Below are 25,042 nucleotides of genomic sequence, written 5' to 3'. Positions count from 1 at the left end.
AAGATCCATGGTTCGCTTAATAGATTTAGTTTAGTGCTTAAGAGGCTGTCCTGTGGAAGATGAATTGGACTTCTTTCATTTGATTATAATTAGGAGTAATAGTTGGAATTTGCAAAAAAAAACCAGATTTTGACTAGATAGGAAAAATAATTTCTAACAACTGAACAATCCCAAAATGTAATGAGCTTCCATACAATGAGCTGCCTCTCACTGGAGATTTTCATGTAGATGTTGAATTATTACTACAGATGTGTTACAATAAGGATTCATTTTCAGGCATAATTCAATCTCATTCTCTCTCTCTCTCTCTCTCTCTCTCTCTCTCTCTCTCTCTCTCATTTACTCAACATAAAATAATTGGTTGGGAGGAAGACAATATGTATTTATCTAACATTTTTGAGATCTAAGGTCTATCTTGGCATGGACCTGGACTTCTTACTATGTCTATTGTTTTAGAAAAATACCACCTCATTCTGGAAGATGAGGTAAAGTGGATGGAGATTGACATACAGGGACAATCAAAATGTAAGGGGGGGGCAGCTGAATAAATCAATAAAATCATCCTTACCCATTTAAACCAAATATCAAGCGGCTAAGGTCTAATACTTTAACTTAGTGAAAACATTTCTCTCTTGAGTCAATCAATCATAAGCTTTGGACTAAATGTAAAAGCAGTCTTTGATCAGTTGGAATAACATTGCAAAGAAAATTGTCTTTGGATTGGTTGATGAAACTTGGTTGCATCCTGTGGCTTGTCTATAAAATAAAGTCATTTTAGGATAAGATTGAAGCAACCTGTAGTTGACAGAATGGAATGGGAATATCAATAAATGGACCAGAATGAATTCACAGGACAGGAGTGACCATCAAAAGGAGAAAGAGTAAGCAAGATTGAGTATAGTAAAGAAAAGAGTGAGTTTGAAGAGGACTCTGGCCCCACAGACACCCTGGAGCAGGAGATTCAGGCTGATGCAACATTGCATCAAAAAACTGTTCTCACCTCAAAAACTGAGAAAGTTCTAAAAAATAGTCTGTTCTCTCCCAGCTTCATCTCTCTCTCACATCCTTTCTATTAACAAATAATCTATTGTGATGTGTCTTTGCTCAAACATTTTTGAAAACCTGAAATTTGCCTCTAATATAAATGGCATGGGATTAACAAAGATATAAATAAAAATAAAAACTAAGGCAAAGATAAACCTCTGCTTAAATGTAGAAATTTTCCTAAATGGGTGATCAGCATGAATGTGACGGTATTTCTAACTTTTTTATTCAATAGATATCCCTAAATGATTCCCACCTCTGCTCATTTAGGGATTGTCTATTGAATAAAAAACTAGAAATACCATCACAATTATGCTGAGTCTGTTGGTTTAAAATAAGTTATTATAACATAAACATTAGGTTAGTTTTACATGACAACCACTTTTCAGGTGAAGAGTATTGTCTTAACTTCCCTTCCAGTTTCCACTGAGCAGAAAGACAATATCAGTGATAGTCCATGACTGGCAGCCTCCACAGAAGAATCTCCATCCTTCTGAGGGTATGATATGTGAATAAATCCATAAGGGTGACATTGATGTACAAGAAGGTAAGAGAGCCACAAATTATTTTGCATGTTTTTGTATGTGGTAAAGGCATGACCTCTGCAATTCATTCTCCAAGCCATTCTAATACCATCATTTGCCAGGCAGAATATTAGGTCTACTTATCACCATTTATATAACCAATAAATCACTACATGTAACACACTGGGAATATAGGAAGAGATGTAAAATGCTCTGCTCAAAGTATTTGGAATCTAATGCCCTATAGACAGGAAAGAGTCCCATGCATAGAGAGCCAGGAAACAAGGAGAGGGAAATTATAAAGGAAAAATTCCAGAGAAAACATTAGGGGAAGTTTGAAGGAAAGAAATATATTCAAGGATAACTTCACAGTTGAGTCCTTTACTTATAATTCATGCATATATAGTATTTTAAGTCATAAATTTCTTTCCTCACAAAAACCTTTAGAGGTAGATATTTCAAGTTTAATCCTCATTTTATAGAATAGAAAACTGAAGTTCAGAATGGAGAGGTGACTTTCTTGAGTTCATATAGTTTATATAGGAAATTTTTTCATAATGTTTGTTTGCAGTGGATCTTTGTGTTTGGAATTGAGTTCACATCTGATCTTAGATGCTTAGTTGATTGACTCTTGGCAAGTTGATTAACTTCTACCTCAGTTTCCTCATCTGTATAATTAGGATAATCATAATACATACATCCTAAGATTTTTATGAGGTTCAACTAAAATATTTGAAAAGTGCTTTACTATTAATAAGGGACCATGCATATGCTAGCTATTAAGTTCATTGAGCCAAAATTTGAACTTTTCACTTATCAGACTCCTACTGCAGGAATCTTTCCATTACTCTTTGCTATCCCAATGGGTAAAGTAGCAAAAACTGTGACTGCAATTCAAATGAAGTTATAATTACAGCAACAAAATGAAGTACCTCAATATCTTGAAGAACCTTCTGTATTAAAATTTGATAACCTTACCCACAAGCTACCCCCATCCAGGGTTAGTACAGTCATCAGAAGTGACCTGGGTCCAAATCACCAATCAGTGCTCTCAATGCTTCCTTTCACTCTCTTCTCTCCTACCTTTCAGGTTGCATGCTAGCACACACAGCTAGTAATATTTTTGGAGACTGATTTGCAAGGTTGTAAGTCCTAACAATGACTAATGCACTTTATTCAAGATCTACAGCTTATGGAGATAATGCTCTTCTCCATTTGGCAGCAAAGAGAGGTGCCCTGGCAGCATCTGGCTCAGAAACTGAAGAAAGGAGAAGAGAGATTGGAATTTTAAATAGGAAAGAATTAAAAATATCCTGAAAATGGATGCCTCCAGATGCTGCAGTTTCTACAGATTCTGCAGATTTTGCATTACATCTCAAAGCAGGCCATTTCTCTTTCTCCCTACACCTGACTGACTCAATAACATTTTCATTTCCATCAATGATTAAGGAATCTTTGAAATGCGTCTCCAAACTTCTTGAGAGTTTTTCTCTCTCCCAGAAATAAGGCCCTAAGTTGCTGATCACATTTCCTCCAGTATTCACTCGAGCAATATTTATTGACTATATATTAAGTGCAAGTACAGTGTGGTACACAAAGATGAATAAAACACATTCTGCCTTCAAGAAACTTATGATATTGTGAAGGAACATAAGATGCATGGAGCACTAATTGATAATAGGCAGAATGTGATAATCATCCTAAGAGAGTAATTAACAAAATACTTATAGGAGTTCATCAAAGAAAGTAATCTTTGCTGCTGAGATGATCTGCAAAGTTTCCACCTTTCAGTAAGCTGTCTGAGATTTTGATGAGCTAAAATCAAGGGCGGGAGACGAGGAAGATATCATGTTCTAAATATGGCTAATGGTGCAAACAGAGGTAAATGAATAAAGGGACAAGAAGGGAGATGGCTCAGGTTACTAGTGCTAGAGTTCCCCCCTATAGCATCAGAGATATAGGACATTGGTATTAGAAAGTAGAATAAAGGTGGCACCCAGAAATCCAGCAGCTCTAAATAATTTTTAGTGCCCACTCTCATTATTCTAGATCATCCAGATCTTTTGATTGGCAGACCTGTGCTGTTCCATGGCACAACTTTTTTTGAGTTATTCTTGGTCCTAAATCAAATGTTTTAAGTTTTATTATCACTGACAACCTTTGATTTGTTGACTTCTGGACTTCCAGTTCCTCTCCAAATTGGAGTCATATGAAATAACCGTGGAAGTTTATTTAATTTCTATAGTGTAAGAGAATCTCAGTTAAAATCCTGGTTCTGTCACTTGCTGCCCAAAGGATGGGCAAGTCATCTTATCTCTCTAGCCTTATCTATAAAATAAAGGAATTAGAACATACAACTTGGGAAATCCTTTCCAACTATACATTTAGTTCTAGAGCCTTGTTCTTCCCCAGTTTTAACTCTCCTTTGATTGTCATCTTTATGAGATTATTAAGACTTCCTTTGATATGATAAGTAAATAATATGAACTTTATTCTGTGTGCTGAAGGCCAGCTTCTGAAATTACAACCCTGTAGTCAGTCCATGAGATAACAACCATGATCCTATTATGTTTTAGTCATTGTACTGAGGATACACAGAATGGTCAAACCTGTCCCTGTCTTTAAGAGTTTGGGGAAACCAGAAAAAAAACCTCCATGCATAAAGGGGAAATTTGATTTAAATCTTGAAGGAGGCCAGGCAAGGTAAAATTCCAAAGTTAGGTATTCCAAGAATGGGGAACAACCAGTACAAAGACCTAGAAATAAGAGACAGAGTGTTATATGTAAGAAATAGCAAGCAGGCTAGTCTAGCTGTGTTAAAGAGTACACAAGGAGAAGAAAAGTATAAGTAGTCTGGAATTTTAGGAAGATTCCAGTTTATGGATTGCATTAAATACCAGCCAAGAGTTTGCAGATATTTGTAGATTCACAAAATTCACTGGAGAACTAGAACAGATGTATCAGCCAGCTTTAGTGGGGAATACCCTAACATTGTACATTCAGAGCAGTAAAACCAGGATCTTAAGGTCAATGAATTCTTTTCACTAGATTAATTTTAGAATTTAAATCAATCCTAGAAAATTTTCCAGAGTTCAGGGCATATTTCTTGATGGTCTTTACATAGAGATACCTCCACTTATACCTGCAGGGAGCCCAGGTTATAGCTCATAAACTCCAGATCCAGGGAAACAGATGCCTGAAAGAACGGAAAGTAGTGATTAGTTCCACTTGATCTTTGTAAAAGCAAGTAAGATAGTAATGGGGACTCTGTTGTTACTATGGGAAGCTAGGATAGCATCAGATAAAGGTTCCATGGATAAAAGCATTCCAGAAAACCAACCACACATCCAATCCATCTCCTTACCCATGAATCAGTAAACTATTTTTTTTTTAGGTTTTTGCAAGGCAATGGGTTTAAGTGGCTTGCCCAAGGCCACACAGCTAGGTAATTATTAAGTGTCTGAGTTCAGATTTGAACTCAGGTACTCCTGACTCCAGGACCAGTGCTCTATCCACTGTGCCACCTAGCTGCCCCACAGTAAACTATTCTTGCCAATTAAACTAATTTTAGTTCTTCATTCATTGGAATACCTATTCCTTCTACTCAAGCTAACATTACTCCACCATTAGTGCTCTGCATAGCTTTTCTTATAGGTATAGTATCTGGTTCACTTCTCCCATCCATGCCTACAGAAATCCTATTTTAATTTTAAGTAATTCTACTAGTCGACACTCGCTTAAAGACAGATCACACAAATATCAACAATTACTTTATTGTAATAATAAGTATCAACATTACTTTTGACAGACTAGTGATACATTATTTACAAACAAAAGACATTTAATCAAATAACATAAAAAGTAAAGTGATAATTAAAAAAAACATTCCATATTCACATAAAGGGTGCATTCACTGACAGCTTACTATATCAGTGGGGGAAGTCATACATATAGAGAACATGTGTGATCAGACAACATTATGGGAGCCATAGGAAAAATAAGACAAAAAATGAAACCATCCTTGCCCTCAAGGAACTTATGTTCAAGGGGAGAAGACAATATATACAAATTATACATAAAATGAACCATAGGAAATTTTAGCAGGTAGAGAAATACTTATAGCTGAGAGAACCAAGAGAAATCCCCAATATGAAAATTCTAAGAGGAGAGAGAGAGAACTCAAGGTATAAGAAAGAGAAAATGTAACGATTCTAAGTTAAGTGATAGAATATATTGTGTGAACAAGAAGATGCTGGACTATAGGAAACATGAAAAGGAAAATAATGTATAATAATCCTAGAAAGGTAGGTTGGGAATATGAAATCACAATAATTCATAAATATAACTATAGATCTCCTTCCTATCTGGTAAACAAAATCTCCCCTTCCCCTTGCTCATAATTCCCATTAATTCTTCTTTAACTGACAGTGATCCATTTAGATATTTAGCCTTGTGATAATAAAGGTTTTGACCTCTCCCTGAAGTGAATAATATTTGGACTTGAGAAATAGCTAATTCTCCATTTCCATCAGAACCACACTGTCATAATAATTCATTGTAGTATTGGAGTAAAACATCCACTGTCTCTTACCCAAAGAAAGTCAAATGTCATTTAGAAAGGTTAAGCTTGCCACTCTGAACTATGCACTAACCTTTGAATTTTGAGGTTGCAATAGACTTATACAATCTTTTTTCTAATTTTCATTTATTTTATGGAAGGGACCTTAGAGATAGACCAAGCTTCTCATTTTGTCTATTATAACAGAACTGTAGGGAGACAAAAAATGAAGGTTAGATGAATAATGAGTGGAAGAACCAAGAGTAGATCCTATATCTCCTATCTTATAAGTTAGGGCTGTTTTCAGTACAACATTCACTGTCTCCATTTTGAACTCATAGGGAGTTCTAAATTTTCTTTTTGGAGGTCTGAACATATAACAAATAGAAAAGAATAATGATAGTATCTTGAATTTGTTTCATGCTGGTCTTATAAAGAATCTTTTGCTTACTCATCAAGAATGGAAAATAATTAATACTAGAAAGTTGAGCAAATAGTACATTCTTTCACTGAAATACCTGAGAATTTTCTGGGTTTGAGAGAATAAATGAGTGGGAGAATGGGCCACAAAATAGGAGGCTGAGGGCTTCCCATAACTTTCCTTTAAAACTTTCCAAGGGTATCTTGTAAATAATTCTTTTCACCTACAATCACTGAATTCTCAGGAAATAGATGAAAGGCACTTTTTTGTTCTCAGTCTTACATAGAGGAAGTAATTTATTTAGAAAAGCAACTTAGGGTACTTAGCTGGGTGTCCATGAACAAATCAATCAACAAGCATTTGCTTAGTATCTACTATGTGTAAGTGTCTACTGCTACGTTAAACACTATAGAGATAAAGACAAAAATGTAACTATCCCTATACTCAAGGAGCTTACTCTATCTAAATAAAAGATTATGTTTGCATGTGTATAAGTATACATATATTTATTATAAAATAAGCACAAAATAGTTTTGGAAGGAAAGGAACAATAGCTGGGAAGGTTCAAAAAAGTGATTCATGCAGAAAGTTGTATTTGAGTTCTGAGAACCTAGAGATTTCCAAAAATGTGAAGTGGGATTTCATTCTAAGGATGGGTGAAGTCTATCTAAAGGCATAGAGATAGCACATAGAATGTAACAGCAAATGAGACCAGTTTGGCTGGACAGAACAATAATTTATGATAATTCTGGAAAGGTAGATTGGAACAAGTTTGTGAAGGATGTTAAATGTCAAAGAAATTTTAGGAAGTCATTGAAGTTTCTTGAATAGGGGAATGGCATAGTCAAACCTTTATTTTGAGAATGCCATAACCTCTCTGATTTTAGTTTCCTAATCTGCAAAACAAGGATAATAATCCTTCTAAAATCTCATAGGATTATTACATGGATTATATGAAACAATATATGTAAAGTGCTTTTCAAATCTTAAAAAATCTATGTAAGTATATGTGATGATAATGAATGGTAAGATTGATGATCAATGATTATGATACTACTGCTGCTAATGTCTCATGTATTTCATTGGAGATATAGATAGAAATGGTCTGGGTCAAGCCTGTTGTTAGGATAGGGAGTAGGCCTATGCTTTCACTGGTAAAGAGAATCCTAGATAATGGAAGTGCCTACTCTTCTACAAATTTATAGTCTTAGAAAGTAGCCAATGGAAAAGGTAAGGCAGTTGAACAGTCAGTCAACAGTCATGTGTTATTCACCAGGGAAGAAAGGCCAAAACATGATCCCTGATTTCCATGAACTCATTCTAATATGGGAAAACAATATCCCAATAACTATGTTTATGTAAAGCAAACATAATTGGAAAGCAAATTTAGAAGGAAGGAACTGCCTTTAGAATATGGAAAAGTTGACTAAAGAAATGGAGATTTCAGTTGATCAAAGCGATATAGGTATAAGCAAAGTTAAAGATTAAGGTTAAAATATTAGAGTAGTCTAGGAATGAAAAATTAAAGATTAAGATTAAAGTAGTAAAGTATTCTAGGCATGAAAGACAGTCAGTGTAAAGACAAAGAGACAAGAAATAAAGTATTATGTGTGAAAAACAAGTATACCAGCAAAATAAAAAAATCATAAAATGTGATAAAAAGAAGTAAGTTCTACAGTGACTGGGAAGGTATAAAAGGGCTAATTTATAAAGGAATTTAATTGTCTTTAATAGTTCCTTTATTTAATCCTGTCAGGAAAAGGGAAACACTGGAATTTAGTGAGTTAGAGGTAGGAAATATGGTCAAATATGTTAAAGAAAAAGAACTTTGACAATTGAGTGGTAGATAGCTTTAAATATGGAAGGACACATGGAGAGATTTACCAAAAGGTTATTATAATAATCCAGATGCATTTATACTAGATTGGTGTTTGTATGAGTGTAAAGAAAATGATATATGTGAGAGATATATGTAGAAACAATACTTGGCAACAGATTATATATGTGGAGTGAGAACAAGAGAGAAAATAAGACTGACTAATATCATAAGATAGGGTGATGAGAAGTCCTCAAGATGCAACCTGTTTTGGATATGTTGAGTTTGATATGTCTGAGATATCTAATTCGAGATATGTGAAAGGATATTGGTGGTGGGGACTAAAGCTCAGGAAAGATATTAGGCTAGATTTACAGTTATAGTAATCATCTGCATAAAGGTTATAGTTGAACCTATGAGACTAATGACTTTACCAATTGAGATAGTAAGGGAAGAAGAAAAAAAGCCTAGAAAAGGGCCTTGGGTATAATGGTGGTTAGTGGTTATCACCTGGATGAAAATTAAGCAAAAGAGACTTAGAGTGGTCAGATAGGAGAAACAAGAGACAATAATTTCATAAAAATCTAAACAGGAGAGAATCTCCAGAATGAATATCTAGACTGGAGATCAGCAATTGAAAAGATAGAAGAGAGGTCAAAATTATAAAATGAGAAAAATCTAATAGATTTAGCAATGAAAATATTATTAATAACTTTAGAGAGAGCATTTTTAATTAAAATACTGATTTAGTTGAAACCAGACTGTGAAATGTTTAGGAAGCAGAAAAATGGAGGCACCTAGTAAAGATGTATTTAGCAAAGAATTTTAGGTGAGGTGGGGAGAGAAGATATAGAATGAGAGCTAGTAGGGATAGTCAGCTGAGGTATTTATTTATTTTTTTAGGTTTGAGGAGACACAGATTTGTTTGTAGAAAGTACAGATGGAATTAGTAGATATGGAGAGACTGAAGATTAATAAAAAAAATGAAAATAATATAAGAGTCACTCTGTGAGACAAGATGGGAGGGGAGGGGATCAAAGATGCATATAGAAGGTTTGGCCTTGCAAAATGAACAGGCAGTTCTTCATGTGAGGAAGGATGGGGGGCGGAGTTAGTGAATTGATTGGAGATATAAAAGAACAGAAAAAAGTTTTCAGTGAATTTCTCAATTTTTTCAGTGAAGTATAAAGTAAGGTCATCAACTGAGAGGGTAAAAAGAGTAGGAAGTTAGAGGAAATATGAAAAAGTTTGGAAAAGACTCTGTCATGAGTGAGATAGTGAACCAATTAAGGAGATGTAAAAGGATTGCCTTACCTCAATGAAAGCCCAGCTGGGATTAAGTAACATAAATTTGCTATGGACCCAGTTAGCACCTCTATTTTCTCTAGTACAAGAATTAGATCTAAAAGGGCAAATACAGAAATAATTCAAGTTTGAGGATGGTCAAGGCAGTGAAGATAGTAAGAGCATGGGACAAGAGATTCAACTGTAAAGTACCATGTAAAGATAAACAGATTTGTTGAGGGAGGAGAGTGATGCCAGTGCTAGATGATGGCCTAGAAAAGAGTAGAGGAATTCACAGAATTAGAGGTCAATGTGAGAATGAAGTATAAAATTGAGGGGGAGGGTCTTGTAAGATTGAGGGGGAAAAATGGCATGAAAAAAATAATTAGATTTATTAATCTTAAAATTCATTCAGGAGAATAGCCTTGTATGTCTATGCACACACATACCTATCTTTCTCTTTCTTTCTTTCTTTCTTTCTTTCTTTCTTTCTTTCTTTCTTTCTTTCTTTCTTTTTTCTTTATTTCTTTCTTTTCTTTGCTTTTCTTTCTTACTCTTTCTATCTATTGATCGATCAATCGATCTATGGCATCTTATCTCTTCCATTAGATTGTAAGTTCCTTGAGGACATGAACATTTTTGCCTCTTTCTGTAGCTTTTGCACTTAGAGTAGTACTTGGAATATAGTTGGTTGGTTTGGTTAGTTGATTGATTCTTTTCCTTCCTTGTCAAAAAGCAAAATGACACCACTAGGAGGCACCTAGTAAAGATGTCTTTATCAAAGAATTTTAGGTGATGTGAGATGGGGAGAGAAGATATAAAATGAGATTTAGTAGGAATAGTCAAGTAAGTTTATGAGTTACAGTGTTTGGACTGTAACTGATCAGACTAATCTGTTTCCAGAATGCTCTACCACAGGTCTTGTCTATGTGATCACGTGGGGTCATTACTCTAAATTTATGTTTCTCATATTTACTTCTTTCTGTCTTGCTCATAGAGCACATCACCCTCTCAGATGAGAGTATGCCATGCCGGTGTCTCCTTTACTACACAATCAATTCCAAGGTTCTTAATAGAGACCTTCAGGGAATCCCTATTTTGATTTTTCTGACTCCTCTGTGAGTGCTTGCCCTGTGTGAGTTCTCCATAAAATAGTCTTTTTGGCAAAATTACTCCTAGCATTCTTTGCAAGGTTTTGAATTTTATAATTTTCCCCCTTTCTTCCTTCCCTTCCTCTTTGCCCCCCCCAAACAGAAGGTAATCCGATAGTTTTTGCATTTTTTACATGATATGCATAGATCAAAATTGAATGCATTGAGATAAAAAACATATCCTTAAGGAAGAAAAAATATTAGAGATAACAAAATTATATAAAACATAAGATGACAGTTTTTAAAAAAAATTGAAGGTAATAATCTTTGTTCTTTGTTTAAACTCCATAGTTCTTTGTATACAAATGGTATTCTCCATCACAAATCCCCTAAAATTGTCCCTGATTATTGCGCTGATGGAGTGAGCAAGTCCATCAAAGTTGATCACCATTCCTTGTTATTAGGGTATACATTGTTCTTCTGTCCACTCATTTCACTCAGCATCAATTCATGCAAGTTTTTCCAAGCTTCTCTGAAATCCAATCCCTCCTGATTTCTAATTGAACTATGGTGTTCCATCATATACCTATACCACAATTTGTTCAGCCATTCCTCAATTGGTGGTCATCCCCTCAATTTCCAATTCGTTGCCACTACAAACCGAATTGTTATAGTTTTGTACATGTGGAGTTTTTACCCTTTTTCATGATCTCTTCAGGATATAGACCCAGTAGTGGCATTGCTGGATCAAAGAGTAAGCACATTTTCATTGCCCTTTGGGCATAATTCCAAACTGCTCTCCAGAAAGACTGGATCACAATAATGCACCAGTGTCCCTGATTTCCCACATCCCCTCCACATTGATCATTATCCTTTCTGATCATATTGGCCATTCTGAGAAGTGTGAAGTGGTACTTCAAAGATGCTTTAATTTGAATTTCTCTAATCAGTAATGTTTAGAACAGTTTTTCATATGATTATAGCTTTGATTTCCTCATCTGAAAATTGCCTTTGCATATCCTTTGATCATCTGTCAAGTGAGGAATTTATATGTCTGGCATTCTAACATTGTGATCAGTCCATCATAGTTGTGCTCTCTGTAATAGAGTTTGAATGCTTGGCAGTTTAGCTCAAGAAAGGATCTCAGTGTCTGGTATCTTCTTATACCAGGTGATCTTCAAAATCTATAAATGGAAGTTATTCAGTTTCCTGGCATGGTACTGTTAGACTTCCAGGTTTCACAGATATACAACAATGATATCAGCACAATTATTCTGTAGGCTTTCAGTTTGATAGTCTCCCACACTTCCTTTGGAGTCTCCCCAAAACTAAACTAGCTCTGGCAATGTGTATGTCAAGCTCACTATCACTGTTTACCTCCTTGAAAAGTTTACTGCCAAGGTAAGTGACCTTATTCACATTATTCAAAACTTCTCCATATTGAAATCTATCTATCTATCTATCTATCTATCTATCTATCTATCTATCTATCATCTATCTATCTACCTATCTATTTATCTATAGCATATTATCTTTTTCATTAGAATATAAGTTCCTTGAGGGAATGGACTTGTCTTCTGCCTCTTTTAGTAGCTCTGGAACCTAGCATAGAACATGGAATATAGTTAGTTGCTTGGTAACACATGTGGATGGTGTGGTGCTGATTAATGGAGGACCTGTTTTTTTATGTTATTAGGGCTAAGTTAGCACAAGAAGTAGGAGAATCTATCCATGCTTTGTTGCATCTCAGCTTTACAGGCTGCACTGAATGCACAATCATCTGCAAACAGAATACTCCTTCCACTTTGGTTTTGGCTTGTAGCCTTTTCAAATTGAAGAATTTACCATCAGTGTGGTAGCTGACCTTGACATGGCTTAAAACATCATGCTAAAAAGTACAGGAGCAAGGACACTGTTTTGTTTCACTCCATTGGTGACTTGGAAATCACTAGAGCATCATCCACTATCTAGAACCCAGGCAAACTGATGAGACTGATGTACAATATTGAATTAACTTCTCTGGGAAATCAAATTTCGACAGAATTTTACATAATCCCTAATGATTGATGGTATCATTGGCCTTGAAGTCATGAAAATTAAGAAGACTAAGGAACTGGGTAGATAGGACATTTGAGGGAGCATCAATATGTATATTATAATTCTCTAACTATGAGGACAGGAATTTGGATGGAGAAAAAGACAGGATAGCAAGGGCAAAAAGGATCAGTGCTGAAATTTGAACATAGGTCTTCTTTGTTCCAAGGCAGAATCATTGCTTTTCATAGTCTGCCTGGAGTGAAGAAGATTCATCTTCCCATGTTCAAATCTGGCCTCAGACACTAATTCTTGTGTGACCCTGAGCAAGTCACTTAATCCTGTTTGCCTCAGTTTCCTCATCTGTAAAATGATCTGGAGAAGGAAATAACAAACATACCTGTTCCTTTGTCAAGAGAACTCCAAATGCTTCGCAAAGAATTGAACATAGCTAACACAAAAAAATAACAAAAATTAAAACACTACACCCATTATTAGTTGTATTACCTTTCTTATAGTTATTGAGGGGATCAAATGAGATAAATTGCAAAATATTTTGTAAATTGTAAAGTCCTATAGGGCCATTAGATATTGTTATTTTTAAAGGTAACTCAGGAAGTATTTGGTAGAGGTTTAGAATGAAGACCAGGTCTCTTGGCTTGGGTTCTTTCCACCTCTAGGTTACCTAATGAACTGTTGCTAAACAAGATATGGATAGCTTTCTCCCTGCCCCTTTGAATGAAAGAAGGCACATTGACATTGTTGACAAAGAGACAACAGGTCATGGGAAACAGATTTTAAACTCATGCCTTCATCCTTATGTACAACCCAACTCTTGGCATTGTTGACAATTTTGGACATGGATTAAATACAGCAAGGAGAAGTCAATGCAACACCTTAAAAATTAATTGTTCAACTACCAGGCCATTTTAGAGTAATGCACCATGAAATTATGTTATTCTCCAGAAGAATTTCCATAAAGTTTAACATGCCATTACACATTTTTTTTTTGGATTGGAGTTGGTACCAAAAAAAGAGTACATAAAAGGGGGTTCTTTGGAGCAGAGGAGTGGACATAAGCCTTGCTGCAGACATTGCAGTGCTAGTCAGGCAGCACTTAGGAAACAAGGGAAGTAGCCAAATTATATGGTAAAGGAGATCCCATTACCAAGGCACATCTCATAAACCCACTAGCTGATAACTACGGATGCAAACAATGAAGAAGTCATTAGTCTTGGTGCTTCCTTACTGTTATTCACAGTGGGATAATGAGATTATTGGAATATTTTTTTTCCTAATGAGAATGAGACAGAATACCTTGGTCTCTAAATGATTTAGTCACAGAGGGAACACATTCGTCTTCCCTTGATTGCTGTCAAATGCTGGAAAATTGGAATATTATACTGATATTTATCATGATGGGCAATATTTTTCCTCCTTTCTTGTTGTCAAATAGGATGGGGGAAATATTTTTTGAAGATATAGACACTTCTAAAAGGTTTTCAGGAAGGAAGAGAGGTGGAGGACTAGCACAAGGGATTGGGGGTAAAGAGTAAAATGAAAGTAATTTGGAAGATGACTTTTGGCAGCTATGTTTTTTTCATGAAATTATTCCCTACATTTTAATTTCTGAAGGTGTTCCTTCCTGGATAGCAAGTCAGCATTTAATGTTTATTGGACATTATTTAGATTCAATATGATAGTTCAATTTGGGGGGGGGAATAATATGGCTGAATCTATAAAATAGGGAAAATAATAACACCTACCTCACTGGCTTATTGTAAAGATCAAATGAGATAATATTTGTAAAGTACTTTGCAAACCTTGAAGTGTATTGTATTTTTATAACCACAGTGACTAGTTAATTTGAACCTCTTTCAAAGAAAGAATATCATGGAAATGAGGCTTTCTTTTTGCAGGTGGAAATAGATTTTGCCGTTAAGGCAAATATCTTTTATATAAATATCTAGTTACTTAAGCTTTTGCATGGAGATGATTTTATTGATCTTCTTTCTAAATTCTTCTCTAAGCTATGTATGAGTCCCTCATGGATCTATCTACTTATCTCTAGATAAAAGGAATTTTTATTTATTGAATAAATATTGAATTTATTGTATAAAAATTTATTTCATACCTTCCATGTGCTTAGTATAGAGTTTGAGATCAGAAGGGATACAAAAATATATAAGGCAGAAGGTCTACTCTTGTGGAGCTTACTATCTTTTGGGGGAACATAAGACAAATAAGTGTGGATATAAATGTGACTAACATTTGTTAAAATTCAAATTTCAGTACTTGGGTTTAGTCTTTGTGGCACTGTGTGACCTCTCTGACCCTTGTTTTCCTATCACATAAAATTAGAAAACCTTTACTTTTGCTACCATCCTTAAAGTATTACTATAAGGAGAATACTTTATAAGCCATAAAATATTATATACATGTGAACTATTAAAACAAATCAGATTTTATCAGGAAGTAGGCAGGATTAGGGGGAGTAGCAATGTCAAGACAAATGGAAGTAACTGTTCCACTGAACTCTGCCTTATGGAATCAAGCCATATCTGGAGTACTGGTTCCTGGTGTCATATTCTGGGCCCAACATTTCAGGACATGCATTAGTAAGTTGGCATATATCTAAAGAATGCTGAATAAGAGAATATGACTTTTGAAGATTACTTAGCTTGGAAAAGTGAAGGTCCAGGAGAACCAGGAGACAACATAGTAGATGATGCCCTGGTGACAACATTTGCTTTCATATTTATGTTCCTCAAAGTTAACTCAAAATAATGAGCTGTATCATTACCATTTAGCTATAGATGAGAAGTGTCAAATTCTAATAGAAATTAGACACATGCATAAGATCCCTGTGGGCAGTATATTATCTTAGAAAACCACATATTAACATTTTTTTTGTATTTTCTTGTATTTTTGCTTATTTTGTTAAATGTTTTCCAATTACATTTTAATCTGACTCTGTCTTCTAAAGTATTGTTAGTCTGGAACCAGGCAGCTTGTCTGACATCTCTGCTGTAGACTATTTTTGAGACATGCTTTTCAGCTCTGCTTTTTTATTTCTTCAATCAATAAGTGGATAAGCATTTCTTCAATATCTTCTCTCTGGGCTAGGCACAATGCTGGGCACTGGCAATGCAAGTTTATCTTCCTTTCTTTCTTCTACTACATTTGAGTTAGCATTTCTTAGTTTACTAGTGACCCTAGAACTGCTGGTGTCTGTAGTTACAGAGATGATGATGAGTTTTATATTTATGATCCTTTTGGAAAAAAAGAAAATGGTGTCTATCTATGATAGAACAACATGGCACCTGTGGCTTAACTTTTTACTTTCTCCCCCTGCTTACTAACCACCATATGAATTTCATCTTTTCAGCATCTTACTAATGCACTTCCTTCTTTCCTATGCTAATACCCAGCTAAAGACTCTCATCACCTGCTATTTAGCCTCCTGATGGGTCTACTTATCTCTCTCTCTATTTCAATCCATCTTCCATCTATACTGAAAAATGTGACCAGAGAGGCTGTCATGAAACAGGGAAGCCAGATTTCAATTATTGCAAAAAATTAGAAGAAGTAAGAGAGGAAGTTCGTTTCTTATCAAAGAAGTATTCTAAAGGGCACAGTAGAAGAAATGACCAGTGTTTACTTAAAAGTGATAGAGTTGAAGGAGATGAGAATAAGTAATGAGAATAAGGGGATGAGGAATGAGGTTTGAATGGTGACCTATATGGGTTACTAATCATTGAAATGTATAAGATATGATCAGTTGTGAGAATTATTAACCATTGAATGGAATATATCACTCCTCTTCTCTGAGGAAGCTGAAGATGAGTCAGGTGGAAGCCTGTAGTACAAGATGTAGTTCCAGGGCCAATTGATCAAATGTTACATTATATTCCTCTTTCCTTTGAAGACTGGAGATTAGAGGACAATTTAGCATGAGATGGAAATCAACCTGCCCAGGAGGTGCAAATCTTACTGCCAATCAACTTTCTTCTTCTTCCCTCATGGGACAGGGAAAGCAGAAGATAGAAAACATGGGGTTAATAGGTACACCTAAGTATATTTATGAAGTTGATTTAAACTTACCAAATGCAAAATGAAAGTTTCTGAAAGCATTAACTGTTATTATGACATTTATCCATCTGTAATTATAAGAACTCTTTGTCTCCATAGCCACATCTCTTCCTAATTTTGTGGTTTCATCCCTGATTTGTGGCAAAAGTTGGATATAGTTTGATGTATCTAATAAAAACCAGTACTTAAATATTTTGTAACCTGTTTTTTGTGCCTAGTAGTGTACTAGACATAGCTGAAGATAGGGATGAAGAATATAGCATGGATCTTTCCACATGGTATTTGCAATCAACTAAAGCTGTAAAACAACTGTAAAGAATACAGCAAGTATAGGGGCGGCTAGGTGGTGGAGTGGATAAAGCACTGGGCCTGGAGTCAGGAGTACCTGGGTTCAAATCTGGTCTCAGACACTTAATAATTACCTGTGTGGCCTTGGGCAAGCCACTTAACCCCATTTGCCTTGCAAAAAAAAACCTTAAAAAAAGAATACAGCGAATATAAAAATTAAATGTAACAAATGCTAGAATTTATTACAAGATAAATGTTGAGTCAGTCTTTAAGGAAAATTTGAGAGAAAAATCACTTTAATGGAGCAAATAAAGGAATGATTCTAGAGAATGTGGCATGTGATCTAGGACCTAAATAAATTAAAAAACTTTCAGTAGTCAAAAATGAGGAGAGTGACTGCTGAAAGAACTGGAGGTGGAGTGAGTGGGTGATAGGGAGCAACCAATATAAATGTGAAGAGAAGGGAAAAATCAGAAGAATGAAGAAAAACCACAGGGATTACAATGTAGAAATTTAAAGGGGAGGAACATAAACTAAGACTGCAAACTCTGTCAAATTATATGTTTTTAAAAATCAGATTGTGAAATTTGTATTTTTAACTTACAGGCATTATGAAATATTCTGAGATTTTTGATCAAGGAAGTGATGTAGTTAGGCTTTGAGTCTCTTGTTTTAAGAAAGATTTTATTTATTTTGAGTTTTAAAATCCCCCCCATTCTTGTTTCCTTCCCTCCACCCTGCCCACAGAAGGCATTCCATTAATCTTTACATTGTTTCCATGATCTTAGTTGAATGTGATGAGAGATAAATAATATTGGAGCCTCTTTTGTGAATGTAGGCTAGCAGACTAAACAGACAACCAGAAGTTTGGCATTTGTTCACTGAGTCTGAAGTCAGGAATAACTAAATTAAAATCCAACCTTAGACACTTACCAACAATGTAACTCTGAACAAATAATTTTATCTCTATGCATCAGTTTCCTGAACTACAAAATGGGGATAATAATAACATCTCTCTCTAAGGATTGTTGTTAGGATTAAGTGAGATGCCTGACACTTGGTGCTTAATATATTCTTAATTCCTCCTTTCTATTTCTCACATGATAATGGAAAAAAGCACCTTTTCAATTCTTGTAATTAGTGAGGAGTGTTCTATGAAGAGTTAATAATTAGCCAATAAATATTTATTAAACATTTGCTATTCAGAATATACTGTAAACTAATATATAGTCATGTGGTTACATATTAGATCGAGCAGTAGAGATAATTATTAATCTCTATTCCTGGATGAGAAGTAGCATTCCTTATTGAGTTGTCAAAAATATAACAGCAACAATAACAGCAAACTTCGTGGAGGATGTTCAAGATTTGCAGAAGTCTTTGCCTATATTTTCTCATTTGATTTTCTTAACCTTGCTTTTATTCATTTATACTCATTTTACACATGTAGAAATGTTGAGAGAGAGAGAGTAAGTGACTTGCCCAGGATCACACAGTTAGTATTTGGGGAAAGATTTGAAACCAGCAAGATAGAGTTCTGCAGTAGTCTATTCAGTTGCCCCAGAAGTCAGATGCATTTGGCATGACCCTGGATTGGCAAGGTGGTTTATACCTATGTTATAATGAGAATTCTAAAGAGAGTATTCTTCTTCCCTGTCTCCACATCTCTCACAAATTTCATGAGAGAAAGGGATGGGACTCTGATCCAAGTTTTGATACAACCTTCTAAGAAATAACATCAGATCAGCAAAAACAGAAATACAGACAGGCATTCTTCTGGCAGCAGCAACCAGCCTAGTGGACAAACAGCCACTGGAGTCTGTACCAAGATGCATCTCTGTATTTGTGCTCAAATATGTTTTGTTTGCAATGATTCCTTAATATGCTGGCAGCTCTCCCCAGGAATTGAAAGAAAAGCTGACACAGGGAAATGGCCAAGCGTGGGAGAAATGGGTTCCCACCAAAGTGATTTGCACATTTTTTTCTTCTAAATTTTTAAAGCAGATTTATAGCTCTAGAAAGTGCTGGCTGGACAAAGCACTTGCATACTGTGGAATTTGATTTTTCCTTTCCTCATTTAGAAGCTTCCCTATCATCTCATCCTATCCAAAATAATGCAAAGGGTACTTAAATGCCCTTGATGCCCAGTTCATTACTCTAAAACTGTGCTGTCTTACTGTTCACTTGTCCAAGTCAGAGTCTAGCCCTGCATGTCCCATAAAGCGGGTGTGTAGTGCCAGATGGAAAGACAGATCCAGTGAGAATCCTCACAATGAGAGAAAGAAGATCTTACCGGATGGATTGGATAGAAGCCCTGCTGTGTGCCACTCCCCCCACTCTGGAAAAATAAAATCACAAATGAGAGCAGCGTAATGGCCAAGAACCAGCTGGAGACAAAGGGATGGTAGCTTCAGGGAGGGAGCTGTGAGACAGAGAAGGAGAAGGCTCAGGCGAGATGCTCAAAAGTCTGGACTACCATGGACAGCTGCCATCAGAGAGAGAGACTGTCCCTGTAGAATTTCACAAGCCTTCAGAGCTGTGCTTCTGCCTCAGCCCAGGGCTTGGAGAAGTCAATAAGATGAGGAAGCACCTCACACCTCTTTCTCTCTCCCTTTCCATTTAGTCACACTAATTATCCCTAATGACCTAACAGTTAAAGACCAGAAACATCCCTCATAGCATATGAAAGGAATCAGAGACAGAAAAGCCGACAGTCTGAGACCTTATATTCAGAGGCACTATGGGAAAATGCTGAACTCATGAGGGAAAACATTAATTCAATAACTATTTGTTAGTGATATATTATGCTCAAGGCCATTCCTTTTTGAGGATACAAAAAATTGATTGTTCTATACTAAAGGAAGTCACAAACTATTAAGTTATATAATATGTATGCAAATAATACAAAATGGAATGTAAGAGCACACAAAAATATAAACAAAGATTAAATGAAAACTCAACATAAGGAGAGAAAATTTCCTCTAATGGGGTAATCAGGGTAAGTTTCTTGTACAGGTAGCATTTGAGTTGGGTCTTTAAGAATGGGAATTTGAATAGGAAGAGATAAGGAAAGGAAAATTTAGATATAGGGAATTGCATGAACAAAAGAGTGAAAGTGTGGTGCATTTTGGAGAATGTGATGGTAATCCAGTTCTTCTGGAACATTGTGCATATGAGAAGAATAAACAGACAGTACTCCTTTATATAAAATTGCATTACACAAATTTGAATTAACATAAAGAATTCCAAAAGAAATACTCATTCCAAAAAAACACCTATTGTTAACTTTACTGTTCAGTGCTATGTTTTCTGTCTGTCTGTGTCTCTTGTCACTCTTTCACACTTTTCACCTTTCAGCTTCTCCCAATCTCCCTCTCCCTCTTACCATATTCTCCCCCTCAAAATCCCTCTAAGTGAAATTAGAACATATTTGTGCAAAGATAGAGAGATTGTCATTCTGCAGCCCCATGATCAGGACTTGGTTTGGGACCTTTTCCTCTCCTTCACTCTCTTCCCTTTTCTTCTCCTCCCTCTCCTCTCTTTTTCTCTCCTCCCTTTCCCTTTTTCTTTTGCTCTCTCACTTTCCCTTTCCACTCCTCTCTTACTCCCTCCTCTTCACCTGAGGTTTTTCCTCCCCTTCCTGATTTACTTGCCACTCTAGTTCATGTGCATCATCAAGGAACCAGTCTGCAAGGGGCAGGAGACCATCTCCATTGTAAAAAGATTATGAAAAAAATTGAGAATTTAAGAGGAAAGGATGGCTGCTCTGAGGCAAAGTAGGGTCTGCATCTTTTAGGTTCTGAAAATTCATTCTGCTTTGGGATTTAATCAAGTTGGGGAGAATCTAGGGTTGAACTGTTGGGAAAAGCTGATTATATTTTTCACTATTTCATTACATCTTCAAATGTTAACAATCACAACACATGAAATAGCATGCTGTAATTGTAGGAATCTTTAACTTGAAGTCATGAGACCTGAGTTCAAATCTCATTTACAATATATATGCATATCTGTGTAAACACATAGAATATATATATATATGATATACATAATTATATTTATTTATTCATATATATCAGCTATGTGAGAGATAAATTACTTAACTTCTCTGAGGTTTGGTTATCTTATCTGTGTGTGTAACACCTCTTTTAATATAGCATGATGTAAGAGGGTAGGAATTCAGTCCCATCCTGATTCACAGTTTAATGTCATTCTATTGTTCGGTTTATCAGAGACATAAATATAAGAGAAAAAAATCATGCTAACATAACCTAAATAATGAAGTGGATCAAATAACAAAACATATAAAAAATTCAAATATCTTATTTCCCTATAGTAATTATAATTCTCCTTCAATTCCTTTAATTTCTCAACATAATATAAGGGTAAAGCCATTATTTACTCACAGGCTGAATGGGAAGTATATATTGAGTATATTTTGAAGTCTTTCAAAGCAAGTCAAAGATGGGCCAACAGGCATTGCCTCAGTTCTGTAGACATGGCTTAAATATGATTATGACTTTTGAAATGTCACCAAGGGCACAAGGTATATTCTTGACTGAAGTTCTATGTTCTCTTGCTTTCATTTCCTTAGCATTCCTGGTTCCTGCAGTTCTCCTTTACAACATCCTACATGTTACAACCTTCACATGCAAACATATTATTTGTCTATGGATGTCTTGCTCAACATATTGTGATCTCATACAACCTTCTAGGTAATATAATTCCTCTTTGAGTAAGACTTTCCTACCCTGCATATATAATAAATAGAAGTCATGAATATATCCTCTACATTTTCAACTATAGGTAATAACATTTGCTAATTTGGGAAAACATTTTTATTCCTAAAATAACCACGTGAAGGTGAGTTATTACATCTGCCCACTTCTACCTGGGAACTCTTTCTAAGACATTTTGTTTTTGTTCAGTTGTGTCTGACTCTTGGTGACTCGATTTGGAATTTTCTTGCCAGGGATATTAGAGTAGTTTGCCATTTCTTTCTCCAGGTCATTTTACAGATGAGAAAACTGAGGAAAACAGGATTAAGTGACTTGCCTAGGGTTATACATCTAGTAAATTTCTGCAAAGTTGAACTCAGATCTTCAGGCTTAGCACTCTAGCCATTGTGGCACTTAAGCTGCCCTCATTTTAAGATATCGTTAGGGTTCAAATAAGAAGATTTCGACAATTTAATATTGTTGAACCATTAACAGGGGTTAGGAGGTACCAAAGTAACCCTCTTTGCCCAACACACTCTTTTTTTCTCCCATCCCCCCCAGTAGGGAGTTGTCATAATGTCATAATGACATCAGGTTAAGGAGGACTACTTTGCAGAGCAATGGTTTATGTCTCACTCTTGGTACCGATAGCTCCTAGAAATGTCATATTAATGAGAAGTTTTCTCTTCTTCTCCTTTCTTCTCTTAAAAGGAAAGAAAAATTATGGCTTCCTTTCCTCATTCTCCCTCCCCACTTTATTCTTATGCCTCCAGTACAGGCTCTTCTCTGATGCATGAGACATCTTAATAATTCTAACACCAGGGGTGGGGGAAAAAAGGAAACAGCATGACAAAACACTTCTAGGCCATTTTGGAATTAATGATATTTTTCAGAAACGATCAATTATATTACTTAACTGGGGAGTGCAGATTATAAAGAGAAATATAATTAGTGGCAAATGCAGTGAGATATATAAAGACAGATAGGCGGGCAAAGGAATGGGAACTCATCAATTCTTTCAAGTTCTGTCAGGGGATGTGGTCATTCATTATAAGACTCCATCAGAGTGATTGGAAAGAAAAAGAAAATGTATCCCAGCCATTACCTGCCTACATCTGGTAAGGTAAATACCAGACTCAGAGTCAAGGATTCTGGATTTTAACTGGCTATATGACCTTGGGCCAGTTGCTTAACCCTGAAGGACTTGGATTTCCTTTTATGACAGTGAGAATAATGTCCTCACCTTACAAGGTATATTTAGATCCTTTTGTGTATGGGTGCAAACAATATGCTACTCCTCTTTTACCTGCCTTGTTCTTTAGTTTGCTTCATTTTTAATTCAATGGATCATCCCACCTCCTTTTGGATTTATGTTTGGGGTATAATGAGTGAAGTATCAGGTTGGGGTTCAGAATGCAGGAAGAATTATTATCATCCTAAAATACATTAGACTGAACTTCTTGGAAACTGAACTTCTTTGCATCCTCTGTGCCTACAGTGTGGTATACATAATAAGCACTTGATACATGCTAGTTAACTGATTGATGAATTTAAGTGTAACTGTGATGATTACATAAGATATGAGATAGGAAAGTGTATTGGATATTTGTGCCATCAGAGTAAGAACACTTTGAGGTGACAAGTCATAGCAGGAAAGAGTTGAGAATGAGTTAGGCAAGCTGAGTTCAAATCCTGACCCTGCCAATTATTTAATGTGTGACTTTATGCTATTTGCTTAAATTCTGAGTCTCAATTTCTTCTTATGTAAAATGAGAAGGTTGGTCTAGGTGACCTTCTAGTTTTAAATCCATAATTCTATAATTCTAACTGTGTGATGATAAGGCAGTAAAATGCAAAATTAGATGGTGGTCCTAGACAGATGATCTCTAAGATTTCTTGTAACTCTGAATTCTCTGGAAGTATTAGAAGCAGCAGCAGAAACAGTGGTGGTAGTAGTAGTAGTGGTGGTAGCAGTAGTAGTGATAGTGGTGGTAGTAGTAGTAGTAGTAGTAGAAATAGCAATAGCAGTAGTAATAGTAGTAGCAGTAACAGTACTAGCTAGTAAATAGTACCAGCAGTAGTAGCAGTAATAATCCAAATAACTAACATTGATCTAACACTTTTTACATGTATATATGTATACACACATATGCACAAGCATATGTGCATATACATATATGTATATACATATATAAACACATGTATATATGTATGTTATTATGCTCATTTGATCCTGGAAACATCATTGCAAGGTAGATGCTGTATTACAACCATTTTATAGCTGAGGAAATGGACTAGGAATATTCAAGATTTACTTGCCTAGGTTCACAGTAAATGTCTGGGGCAGGATTTGAATTTGTTTTCTGACTCTAAGTCCCATAGTATTATCTACTATGTTATTTACCCACAAGAACTCTCTAAATAACTTACGATATGTGTGACCATAGAGAATTCATTTAAAGCATCTTTGTCTCCATACATTCAAAGCAATAGAGTTAGATCTTCTCTGGTACTAGGAATGATCTGATTGTTGATGGAATTCTCAAGTTAGTAGAGGAAGTCACCTTATTCTTGACTGGTAACATTCACTAAAATATAGCTGAAACCCAGTTGTCTTGGTTGTATTGCTTCAGTCTGAAGAGGAAAGAAACTAGTTGAGTCAATAATCCAAAACTATAATTTGAATAGCCAAGAATTCCACAATCATCCTTACTCCACCTCTCACTTTCCAGGCCTTAATTTGCACTCTTCATCTCAAGTACTCCCTCTGCCAAAGCATTCCTTGATTTTTTTTTATTTGAATAAATGGGCTTGCAATTTCAGTCACACTTTGCAGGAATAGAATTGCCATTTCCAGAGTCATTGATGTTGGAGATTGTTCTCCACTAGAGATGCCGGTCATTGCTGAAAGCTGACAGAAACACTATCAGATTTGCCACCCTTCTCTGTTTTCAAGTGAAATGCTCTAAAGCAATATTTATAGCAAAATTATGACCTCAAGGCATCTAAACGTAATCCATTTTTAAATCTCATTTTTTCCCTCTGAATCCTTCAATCTAATTAGGCACACATCAGTATATTATTACAGAGAGTAATCATTCCTTTCTTCTAATAACATTCATGGATAATTTTATTTCTCATTTCCAGCCTCCTACTCCTGTGGTGTAATTAG

The 25,042-nt window shown here is 35.6% G+C and overlaps 1 long non-coding RNA gene across 1 annotated transcript in view; it reads right to left on the bottom strand.

The window, feature by feature from the left end:
• Positions 1-21,772, bottom strand: part of LOC141511150 (uncharacterized) — an 82,371-nt gene extending 60,599 nt beyond the window's left edge. Inside the window, exon 1 of the long non-coding RNA XR_012475268.1 lies at positions 21,559-21,772. This is a non-coding gene — a long non-coding RNA (uncharacterized LOC141511150). The remainder of the gene's footprint in view (positions 1-21,558) is intronic.
• Positions 21,773-25,042: the final 3,270 nt, after the last annotated feature.

Source organism: Macrotis lagotis, chromosome 2, assembly GCF_037893015.1.
Source record: "Macrotis lagotis isolate mMagLag1 chromosome 2, bilby.v1.9.chrom.fasta, whole genome shotgun sequence".
Taxonomy (NCBI): Eukaryota; Metazoa; Chordata; class Mammalia; order Peramelemorphia; family Peramelidae; genus Macrotis; species Macrotis lagotis.
This window is presented reverse-complemented; position numbering and strand designations above follow the sequence as displayed.